This window comes from Euprymna scolopes, chromosome 1, assembly GCF_053919585.1.
Source record: "Euprymna scolopes isolate OS-2025 chromosome 1, ASM5391958v1, whole genome shotgun sequence".
Lineage (NCBI taxonomy): Eukaryota > Metazoa > Mollusca > Cephalopoda > Sepiida > Sepiolidae > Euprymna > Euprymna scolopes.
The window spans coordinates 68,068,372-68,080,379 of NC_136482.1; the positions used below are offsets into that span (position 1 = coordinate 68,068,372).

General features: G+C 33.5%; 1 protein-coding gene across 1 annotated transcript in view; it reads left to right on the forward strand.

Moving 5' to 3' along the window:
• LOC145301351 (potassium channel subfamily K member 6-like) overlaps positions 1-12,008 on the forward strand; it is a 336,487-nt gene that overhangs the window by 287,406 nt on the left and 37,073 nt on the right. The gene's annotated exons all lie outside the window — the stretch shown is intronic.

Below are 12,008 nucleotides of genomic sequence, written 5' to 3' on the forward strand. Positions count from 1 at the left end.
CAAGCCGCTGCTCAGTTTCTTTGGATTTAACAGACTGAGCATACAACTCTCTTTGCATTTTTTATTACTCTTTTACACTGGTTGCTGGCAGTCCTGAAAGCAACTTTAGTCTCAGAGCATCCATTACGTTGGTAGCTATGGGAAAAGTGATTTTGTGCGCGATAGCAGCAGCACATTCGGGGGAGAACCATGGTTGGCTGTTAGGTTTTTGTTGGAATTTTTTGGATGGTATGAATTGGTCTATGCCTACAATTAACCATTCAGTCAGGTCTCCTACTATGGAAGACACATCCTTTTTAAACATGAAATGCAGGGGTAGATCAGATATAAATGTACGGAAGCTATCCCAGTCAGCCGTAGAGTATCGATATATAGTACGGTGGAGAGGTACGTCGGAAGACTTATTGCATTTCGTTTTTATCTTAACTGATACAACTGAGTGGTCGGAAGATCCCAGAGGAGACAGAACGGAACATCAACATAGCTCAGGGGAAGTTGTAGAAGAAGGTCTAGAAGGCTAGCGTACTGACCGGAAGTATCGGGCACACGGGTGCGTTCGTGAATAATCTGGGTGAGGTCATAGGCAATGGCGAAATCATGACAGAACCTCCCCTCATAATCTGTCTTGTTCGAGTGGGTCAGCCATTCCACATTGTGGACATTGAAGTCACCACAAATGTGGGTGTTAGCTGAAGGATGATCAGACAGGATGTGGTCAATTTTCTCAGATATGATCTTAAAGAGAGTAACTCCACTGATATAGAGAGCAAATATAAATGCAGTGGTGTAAACAAGTGCAACCCGGAAGTCATATAAGGTAAATTAGGGTCTTCTCTGGAGATATCCCTACCACACGGAAAGCCATCTTTAATGTAGGCACATATTCCATGTCCATGGTGATCTTGGGGTCAGATTTAGAAGTTAAGTTAGAATATCCTTTAATTATGGACTCGTCTAGGGAAGTGGTTGGCCCTATGCCAGTTTGGCTTAAGAAGAATATGTCCGGTTTCCTCTCCTGTAATTGTTTTTCAACCTCTGGAAGGTTGAAACGTAGATCCCTGATTTTGGAGAAGGAGACATGGTAGTAGAGATCTACGTTGGAGGATGGGATTCTAGTTTATTCGTGTTTTTTCTGGAGATTTTTCATGTTGAGGATTTGGGATTTCTGGAACAGGTCGACAGACTTAGTTAGAGCAGGACAGAGAGGGAAAGCAGAAGAGAAAAAGACAGGAGTTTTTTGTAGCACATGATGAGGTAAAGCCGTAATAATTACCCACTAGTATGGCATCGAGAGACACCACCAGAAACTACTGCATGGTCCAGATGGCAATACAGCAGCCCTAGTACTTTGCACCTCCTGATAGGACAGCCTCCTTAGTGGTTAATCCAAGGTTCGAGTCCCTGACTATCAGGCGGATAACGTCAGTCCAGATGAAACGTTTATCTTCAGCACCCTTACTAGTGACATGGCCAGAAAGATAGAGGTAGAAACAGAAGATTTCTAACATCGCAGGTTACTGTTCATGAAATTCTGCCGTCCTATTTATTTCAGTCAGCCGTTAAATGCAAAATTATTTAGAATACTCCCCTGACGTACTCCAGTATCAATATTGTGAGCTTCTGAATTCTGTCCATCAACCACTACTCTTATGAACCTATGAGAGAGAAATGACTTAATTGAAAAGAGATTTCTAGCTATATCGTAGCTGGAGATCTTGTGGCGTATAGCTTTATGCCATACCCTATCAAAGTCCTTTAGTATGTCAAGAGCAATTGCCCTAGAAATAAAGCCCCCCGTCGCGAGATTCACTAATCCTATGCGTTATAATTGTTAGTACATCAGCTATAGATCTAGCAGAACATAAACAATATTGCATGTCACCGAGGGGGTTATTTTTGCTAAGGTGGTTGACTCCTCTATTTAACAGCGATTCCAGTGATTTACTCATGACAGACAGGAGACTTATTGGTCTGTACTTAGATGACCTATAAACTGAATTTTTAAATATGGGGCATACTGATGAGGTTTTCCCGGGTGTTGGGAAGCAACGCTTAAACAGCTTTGTAAGTATGGGAGCTAGTTCTGGTTGAAGCCTTTTCACCTCTATAATTGGAATGCTGTCAGGACCAGTTGTTTTACTGGAAATAAGGTTTTTGATTAACTTGGAATCATCACGCACATATATTTGTATTTCGCATAGCGTGTTTTCAGATACAGGAGAAAATACGGGAGGGCCTGATCGCATATGATAGAATTAACTGCAAAGTTATTAGCAAAGAATTTATCTTTGTCTGATGCTGACGAGATTATCTCAGGTCCGTTGGTGATTGTTGGGATAGAGCACACGCTTTCACGCTGTTCAGGATCCTAACTGCTATTTGCTAAAACTGGTGGGAACCAAGACGCTACTCAGCTAATTTTGACGGGACGGAGTGAGCATACAACTCTCTTGCATTCTTTATTACTCCTTTACAGTCGTTTCTGGCAGTCCTGAAAGCGGCTTTATTCACAGTACTTATATTACGTTGGAAGCAATGGAAAAAGTGATTTCTGTGCACAATAGTAGCAGTACATTCTGTAAAGAATTACGGCTGTCTGTTAGCTTTTTACTTAAATTTTTTGGAGGGTATAAAGCGGTCCATACCTAACATTTATCATTATTTTGAATGAATAACAAGAGTTATAATTGTTTCGATTTACAAAATGTTATTTCATACGTTTATATTAGTATTATTATTATTTACGTTTATATTATTATCATTTTATTTATGCATTTTTAAAAATTTTAGTGCTTATATTTTTTGTTTATTAGGAAATATATTTCAATAAATGAATAGTTAATAAATATTTTCAAACGTTATAATTTTTTAGCAAATGTTTATAAAACTATTAAAGTATGCAATTGTTCAAATAATGCAATTGAGCCATCAAATATAGAATTATAATATAGGGGCTCCTTCAGTCTTTAACAGACTATGCATACCCACGAGGGGGTGCCTGTGCGTGAAATGTTTTTTGCAAGAGGTGCCCAATCTCCAATCACACCTCTCCTGAGTCGACATTGTTAAATACCAGTGGCAAGTGAAGTGTATGTACAAGACGACTGGAAACAAATGCCTAGATAAGAGGAAAGCACATACAGGGCCTAAAATTCCCAAATGGTCACTCATCTGGTACGAACCAGGTTCAACGTTGCTTAACTTTGGTGATCTGACGAGAACCGGTGTTTCAACGCGATTATGCCATATATTATAATATGAGTAGAAGGAACATGTATAAGTATAATTCAGTTAAAGATGATATTCACATTTGCAATACGGAAATTTTGTAAAGGTTTCTGACGAACTCAGTATTCAGTAATCTGAGTTATCAGATTAAAAAATTTGACAAGCTGTCCACTATATCTTTCTCGCAAATCGTATAAATACTAAGTATAAAGATTCTTTTAGTAAATCTCATTAAAATAATAAAAACTAACGATATTGTGAAAACATATTTTATCTGGTACTTAGTAAGTTTATAATTTTAAATTCAAACACATGCACACACATAAGCATATATATATATATATATATATATATATATATATATATATATATATATATATATATAATTATTCACATACACGCATATATATACTTATCCAAACACACGGGTTTATCGTCTCTATTATTCATAAGTGTGATTGGGCTAATGAAACATCTGAATAGAAAATTGGAAGAATTCATATTATATTTAAATAAAACATTTTACTTAAATTTTTCCGAGATCTATAATCGGGCGGATTTGAATCTCATTACATATGAAAGTTGATTTATTTGAAGTGAAAATCATTTTTCCTCCATCAAACTGTGTAAGATATATATATATATATATATATATATATATATATATATATATAATTTCCAAAAAATGACCCGCAAAAAAGCGATACACAGGGTTTATATATAAATATTTTGAAAGTTATGCTAATTTTTCGTTGTTCTAGTAATTTTAAGTGTGTATCACTTTACTTTATTGCAAGTGTCTAAAAATATATGTTTTCGGTAATAAAACGATATTCTAACTTCATATTTCTATTTATATGAAATAAAGAACATGTCCAGTTACAAAATTACCTAAGAACAAGAACAAATTCCACATTATTTTGTTTAAGGAAATATTTATTTATCAACATAACTCTAATTCTTCAAAATCACTTAGAATAGCCTCTTGTAAACTGATCATGCCAATCGGCTGATTTAAGATGACGTGATGCTATAGGAAACTTCCAAAATCTTCATCCAAAGTTCATTCTTCTACGAAAATTGAACATATTCTTCATAAACTTTCATCTTTATTATTGACCAGAGCTGCTCAATTGGGTTTTATCTGGAGAACAAGGTGGCCATGTCATCAAATCTTCTCAACTAATGCCTAATGTCTAATGACTTAAGGTAGATTGTCGTAGCCTTAGCTGAGTGGGATGGCGCATTGTCGTGCATAAAAATCAATTTGCAGTGGCATGCCAATGGAACGTCATAAAGTCATGGTGACAATGTTCATTTAAAAATAAAATATAAAAGACTGGCTTGTCAGTTTGACGCCTTCTGGCACTCGAAATTCTCAAATTAGTTCATCACAGATTATTTCAGCCCAAAACATGACCCCTCCATTCCCTGTTGACGACGGAATTGATGAGGGGTAAGGAATCTAATAGGACTCCGAACTTTGGCCCATCCATCTGGTCCATCAGTATAAAGAACATTTTCAAAGCTGGTTTTCATGTATTTTTGAGCCCAAGCCAAACTTTTTTCCTTATGAGTTTGGTTTAGAACATGTCTTGCTATGGGCTTAATGCTTCTTACAATTTCGTTTAAGACATTGCATCGTGTCTTTCTGGCTAAGAAAGGTATTCCACCCTTGTCAAATATAACAGCACTGTTGCTGCCCGGCTCCTTGATCAGTTGACGGTGAATTTTTCTAACATTACGAGTGGAAAATGACTTTCTTGTGTTTTTGTCCATCCTTGGTTTGATGTTTGGATTTTCAAAGAATAAAGACAATGTTTTTCGATCTCTTCCAAGCTTCTTGGTTAGATCTCCGAGGAATAAACCTTTATCAAGGCCTGCCAAAACACCTTCCTTTTCACTAGCTATCAATCGACCATTTTTCGGCATTTTGGGAGACCCGCAATGAAGTGACACACAAGAAAATTTACCAGAAAATAGAAAATTAATATAATTTTGAAAATATCTATTCAAATTACACAAAAAAATAGGGAAATAAGGCGCCTTGTTAGGCTCTTCCAGTATACCAAATTTTCCTTATATGCATTTCATAACAATTTTAAAATAAAAAAATATTTACCTGCAATAAAACGACACATAGGGTTTATATATATATATATATATATATATATATATATATATATATATATATATATATATATATATATATAATTATCTATTCATGTTCGTTTATATACATAATATTATAAGGTGATATAAAACAATTTGTATCTATTATCAAAATTAACTTTTACAGTGTTCAGTATATGAGTAAAGCTTAGTTATGTAGTATGTAAATATATCAGTGGCAGAAAAGCGTTATTCTTTTATTTAACTTGATGATTTCTTAGAGGAATTAAACATAAACGCGTCTGTGTAAATTCCTTGATATTTATATATTTTTAAACGATATATATAAAGGAGAATAATGTAATTAAATAGAGTGCAGATAGAATTAACAGCCGATAGCTCTTTCATACTTCACTGTCATCTAGAATTCGTCTGGTAAATGCAAAATAAATGCATAAAGTTGTGTATACGCATTCTGATTGAATCTACATACGTTATGCCAACGCTTTCCATAATTGTGCATCTGTGCATTTTATCTTTCTCTTTGAAAATCTTCATTATCACAGTATACTGAAAACCGGGACTTAGTAATACACATATAGATCATAGAATATATTTTCGTCTTTGTTTTTCTTTGAAGCATTTGTTCATGATCGAGAACTTGACTTCAGTCTTTCGACTGTTGGTTTACGTCTACGAAGGAAATGGTGTCCCTCACCGATAGTTTTTGTGATCTTAACTTATAACGTGAAACTTCCTGTTTCACGTGTGCAGAGGCAATGCCAGTGAAGATGTGCAAGTTGTTTAGGTTGGCAGCCTGTAATGAAGCGGCAGATGCTGTTCAGTGCTGATTCAAATTTTGTCGCATACATTGATCCTTCCAAAACAGAGCAAATATATTCCGCAATGGAATAGCATGTTTATCTTAATGTCTGCAGATTTTGTAGAATGTTGTTCAAGGAACTCGCTTTCATTTTTCTTTTATTTATATGTACCTTGTATGAGAGTGTGCTGAAAGTATCCTATACCTCTATAAGGCAACCATTCGCCCATGTATGGAGTATTGTTGTCATATTTAGACTGGTGCATCTGCCACTAGTCTCTCGCTAGACAAGGTTCAAAAGAGAGTCGCCAATCTGATATGTCCTGAACTGTCAGCTAAACTTCAGCCTTTGCCCCATCGACGAAATGTTGCATCCCTCTGTCTGTTCTACAAGTACTTTAACGGTGAATGCTCTGACGAACTGCAAGCACTTGTGCCCCCTCGACGTAAATACCCCCGACACACCCAACAAGCAGCTAAATCACATCCCTTCACACTAGAGATCCCTAGATGCAAGAGAGCCTTCTATTCCAGTAGTTTTTTCCTCAGAACATCTAGACTTTGGAATTCCCGTCCGGGTCCCTGCTTTGCCGACTGTACTGACATGCAGAAGTTCAAGTGTAACGTGAACTGACATCCTGCTGCCCAACCTACTACAAAGTACCCCGGATACTTATGTCCCTGATAGTAGCCCCCTACAACAAAGTGACAATGTGCCTTGTTTGGAGTGAAAATGCAATAAAAAAAAATAGTTAGTTGAAATTAGTTTGTATTTATGTGAGGATCAAGTTTTTTTCAGCTGCCCAAACTTTTTAGGAAGAAAAGGCGGTTTACACTGTCATACGCAGCAGACTTATAAACAATGACGGATATGTGTTGACTTGGCATGTTCTTTCAGAATGCTTGGCGTACAAATCTGATGAAACAAATAGTGTATGTGACCTAACTTTTATGATTTTTTTGTGAGGATTTGCTGGGAGATGGTCAATCTTCCTTTCAAGATCTTCTTTGAAGTCCAGCTAGTTTTTGTTTTGTTTTTGTTTTCTTTCTCAAAAAGAAATCTTGATTCAAGGGCTGAACAATTCTTGACATAATGGTTTTTCTATGCACTGATGAAGCCAAGTGTGCAAAATCGTAATTGATATGCGTATATGCCAACACCGACGCTGAAACAATTGTACGCAAGATGTTATCAATAAAAGGGCAATATTTTGAAAATGAGTAAATACTTAAGTAGCTGTTTCTTTTAACGTGGTATTTGAAGAAAAATATTTACAGCTCTAGTATCTCACTATCGGGCTACCTAAAAACAGAACTTTATGTTATCTATTTATATGTCATTACTAACTCGAGTAGTTAAATTGTACATGAAAATATATTTTATACATATATATATATATATACATACATATATATACATATATATATACATATATATATATATACTAGCAGAAGTACCCGTCGTTTACTGGGTTCAAAAACAGCCTACAGAAAATGGACTGTGATTGATGAAAGTATGATAGGTTATGAAAAGGAGGGTATTGTAGAGAGATAGGTTTAGATACTCAAAAATTTTACCAGAAGCAAAATATGATGAAAGTAAAGATAATTTTCGAGAAAATATATTTTTATATGAACTTTGTTTTCATTCGTAGCTAAGAGTGACCAACAAAATGGTGTTTCCTTACAAAGAGAAAATGTTATATACATAATAATATAAATATACAAGAAATAAATGTTACCATAGTCTATAAAAGTTACTTTTATGGTAGAAAAGCTAATTTGTTTGTATTTTTAAGTAGTTTGTAAAAAAGAATTTTTAATTCACGAATCAGCTTAAAAAATCAAAATGGCAGCGACTTTGAAATGGAGAGCTCCGTTTTCAATTTGAAATCTGACCATTATGTGTTAACAATTTAAGAGAGTTCCGTCAACGTAAGGAATATTTATAAACATATTTTAATGTTTTCCGTTATTTTGTGCTTGAGGAATATTCGATTATGTAGTTTGTGTAGTTTATATAAAAATTCATTTAAATAGTTGTCGTTAAAAATTTTGTTTTAATTTCGGTTCGCTGAAATTATTTCAAGTAGAGAGCATTAAAAACTATTTCAAAACAAAAAATATGACTGAACTTTTATTGACCATGGTAACATTTATTTCTTGTATATTTATTTTTTCGGGTAGTCGTTTGTTGGCTTTTCTGCTAAACACTCTTACTTAATAATATCGACGAAATGTCGAAAAACAAAGAAATGAAAACAGTTTTGAAAAATAATGAAGCTTTACTTACTTTAGTAAAATAATTCGAAACAGCAAAATGGGATATTAAAAAAGTACATACGTAATTACTTTAGTTTTTTAAAGCAAAGAATCGATATAAATATGAAAAGAAGAAAATGGCGCCCTTTTCAAGCAGAACAGCTTCGTTTCAGTTTCATAGTATTAAACGGGGTAGTATTACGCGGTCGGACTCAGGGTTGTACTATTGTAATGTAAAGAACTCGCAGAAAGGGTTGTAATCAACTGACAAAAAAATTAAACAGATAGATAAATAAAAATAAAAAGCTTATCTAAATATCACGTGAGCAATATTTTTTCCTTCTTTTGACAAGATAACAAGTAACGTTCTTATTTTGTACTATTTATCTATTTACCTATTTTCGAAAGAGTGCCACGTGCAAGTGGAGAAAGAAAAAAAAACGAGTTATGTAAAATTTGTGCCGAGAATTGTCTAAAGTTCGGACTTTCATCTTTGCTTTCACTTTAATAAGAACGTGAATTTATGTCAATTTATTCGGCACAATATCATTCAACTCAAAAAAAATAAAAGCTAACGTGAATTAAGATTAAAGTTAAGGTGTTATTGTGGACCCTCACCCCTTTTAAAAAACCTTGTTAAACTTTGTGACATATTTACATTCTATGGAGATCAGGTGCCAACAAACACCCAATAATTTTATTATACCATATTTCCTCAAACTGGAACATAATTATCAAAGTATACTTACGCAAATAGATATGAAAAGTATTTGTTAAAGTTTGTGCCATATTTCCATGGAGTACAGGCGCGAACGCAGACCCCACAATTTTATTATACCATCCCTATTTAAGTTGAAACATACTTATCAAAATATTCTTATGTACATCTATATCAAAAACCCTTGTAAACGTTTTGTTTTGTTTTTCATTTTTTATTTCCATACTTTGGGGGCCAGGCGCGAACGTAGACGAAATAGTCAACCATGTAGGAGCCTATTCGTGACCACACACACACACACACACACACACACAGACGTTCAGCTTTATATTATATATATATATATATATATATATATATATATATATATATATATATATATATATATATCGTATTCATTGGATAATACATTATTGAATATTGTATATCTTATTCTGCGCTCACAAAACATGAATAGGGAAGTTATATGACGAAATTTTTTGTGAGTTACGAACACGTAGACATCTTCCAAAAGGAAAGAGCAGGTAGAAAAAAAGGAAAAGCATTGATATTTATTAAGTATCGACATCAGTATGAAAAAATAGAACAAAATGCAAATGACTTTACATTTTATTTAATATTCATACATCGTGAATAACTGAATTAAATGAAATGTCGTCTACCATAAATCTATTTACTAAACTTGGTATATATTAAAACATGACTGCATTTCATTAATTTCAAAAAAACATTTATCTTTTAAATCGCTTTATATTTAGTTATAAGAATTTTGGCTTCCATATGAAATATTGAATATTTCGCCCGGAGGCCATTTTCTCGTTAGTGTAGTAAATGATTACTTTTAATTATATCTTGATATACTGTTGCACATTAGCCGATTGGCAACGTTATCTCTTATTGCAGTAAGTGGATTTCCATGTAATCTCGTAGTTTACAAACAGGCTTATTTGATTTAAGCATTGAAGTACTGTCTTTAATATAATCACTATTTCATTAGTATAAGTTATTTTCTTGTTGGCATTTTAAATTCTCATGAAATCATATCTTGAGGATAGATTTTCTGTTTTAATCACTAGCTGCATATATTTTTAAATTACAATTCGATCTTGTACCAGACTTGCTGAGTAGGCGCAATCACTATCAAGATACTAAGTAATATATATCGTAAGGTTTGGAGGATTGACTGTAGTCATCTACACATTAACAGTGTCAAGAGATGTATGCATCTGTAATTTGCACCTGCTTTAGCAACTTATGTTTTACTTATTACATACAATGTATTATTTACACTATGCATTGGGATTTGATATTTAATCATCCAAAAAGACTTAATTTACCACAAAAACAAACCTACTACATGAAGACTTTGAAGAGTAATTCGTTGGGAGTATTTGTTTTTAATTTGCCCATCGCTCTCTCGGTTGGTATTTCGGTATAGGGGAGAGGTGAGTGAGAGAAATAGAGTAAGATAGAGAACCTGGCAAAAAAGTACTACATACCTCTAGAGTCTTTGACTTAGTCCAGCATAAAGGTGGGGGGTTTTCAGGAAAATAAATTCGTACAACTTGACGATTATTAATCAAATTTTCATTAGCTAAATAAAATATCCAGGTTGTTTTCGATAGCCGTACATCTAAACATTACGTAAACACGTGATGTGTCTCTGATTTCAGGTAGCCAGTAATAAAGCAGTTTGATTTGTAAACCAATCTTATTACTTATATTTATGCACAATATCCACAATGTTTTAATATATGTGTATCTTGTGATGACACTATGCTACCATCCCGAAATGATGGCGTATTGGATGTCTACACAATACAAGGCTGAATCTTTGAAGAATGACACCCAGGCTGTATTAGAATGGCACTAAAAAAAATTATGATTGCATGTAATGCTATCAAAACTACGCTTATTCCTTTTAAAAAAATTCCTCCACCGATTTTCATTATCTTTAACACTTTTATCGAGAGTTCAACGTTCAAGTCCCTCGGTCTTGAAATTTCAGGTAACATAGAATTAAATTAGTACATGGAAAGTATTGACAAAGCTACTACAAAGAATATTTGCATTCTTGTGCTTGTTTTGAAGTACTTTCATAGAATATGCTGCGATATAACGTGTTGCACTTGTTCCAACGAAAATAACATAACACACACTCAACAATATATTTAATAATTCCTTCAATGTAAAGGCAATTAAACGCCGGAAGTTTTACTACTGTGGTTGCATCTTATATTGTTTATGTTTGGAATATACATTCTGCTCTCTCTTACTCATCATCATATTAAATGAAATGTATTGTGAATAAACATCTCGTTTCCACGATTAAATTCTAAATATAAATCTAAATTGCACTGCATGACAGTCTAACTCCGTGTTATGTTTAACTCATAGATGTATAAACATTTATCTATACGTATACATATATAAAATAAAGTTCAGTTATTAGTCGCGCTGGTAATGATATTATAAGCCATCTACATAAATTAAAATAACATATTTAAACGTATTTTATGACCTGGTAGTGCTGGGCGACCTGCTAGTATATATATGTATATCTATCTATGTATGCATACGTATATGTATATATGTTTATATGTATGTATATGTATGTGTATATGTATATATGTATATGTATATATATGTATATATATGTATATATATGTGTTTATATCATCACAATATTAGTACAAAAAGGTAAAATTTATTTTTTGAAACAATATATTCAGACAAATGAATTTATATATAATCTCTACGTCTTACAAGCGTCGACTTTTTATAGACAACTTGCGAGTGGAGTTATAAATACATGACTACTTTAAAAAGAAATGTTTCTTATTAATATTGATTATAATTTTATAA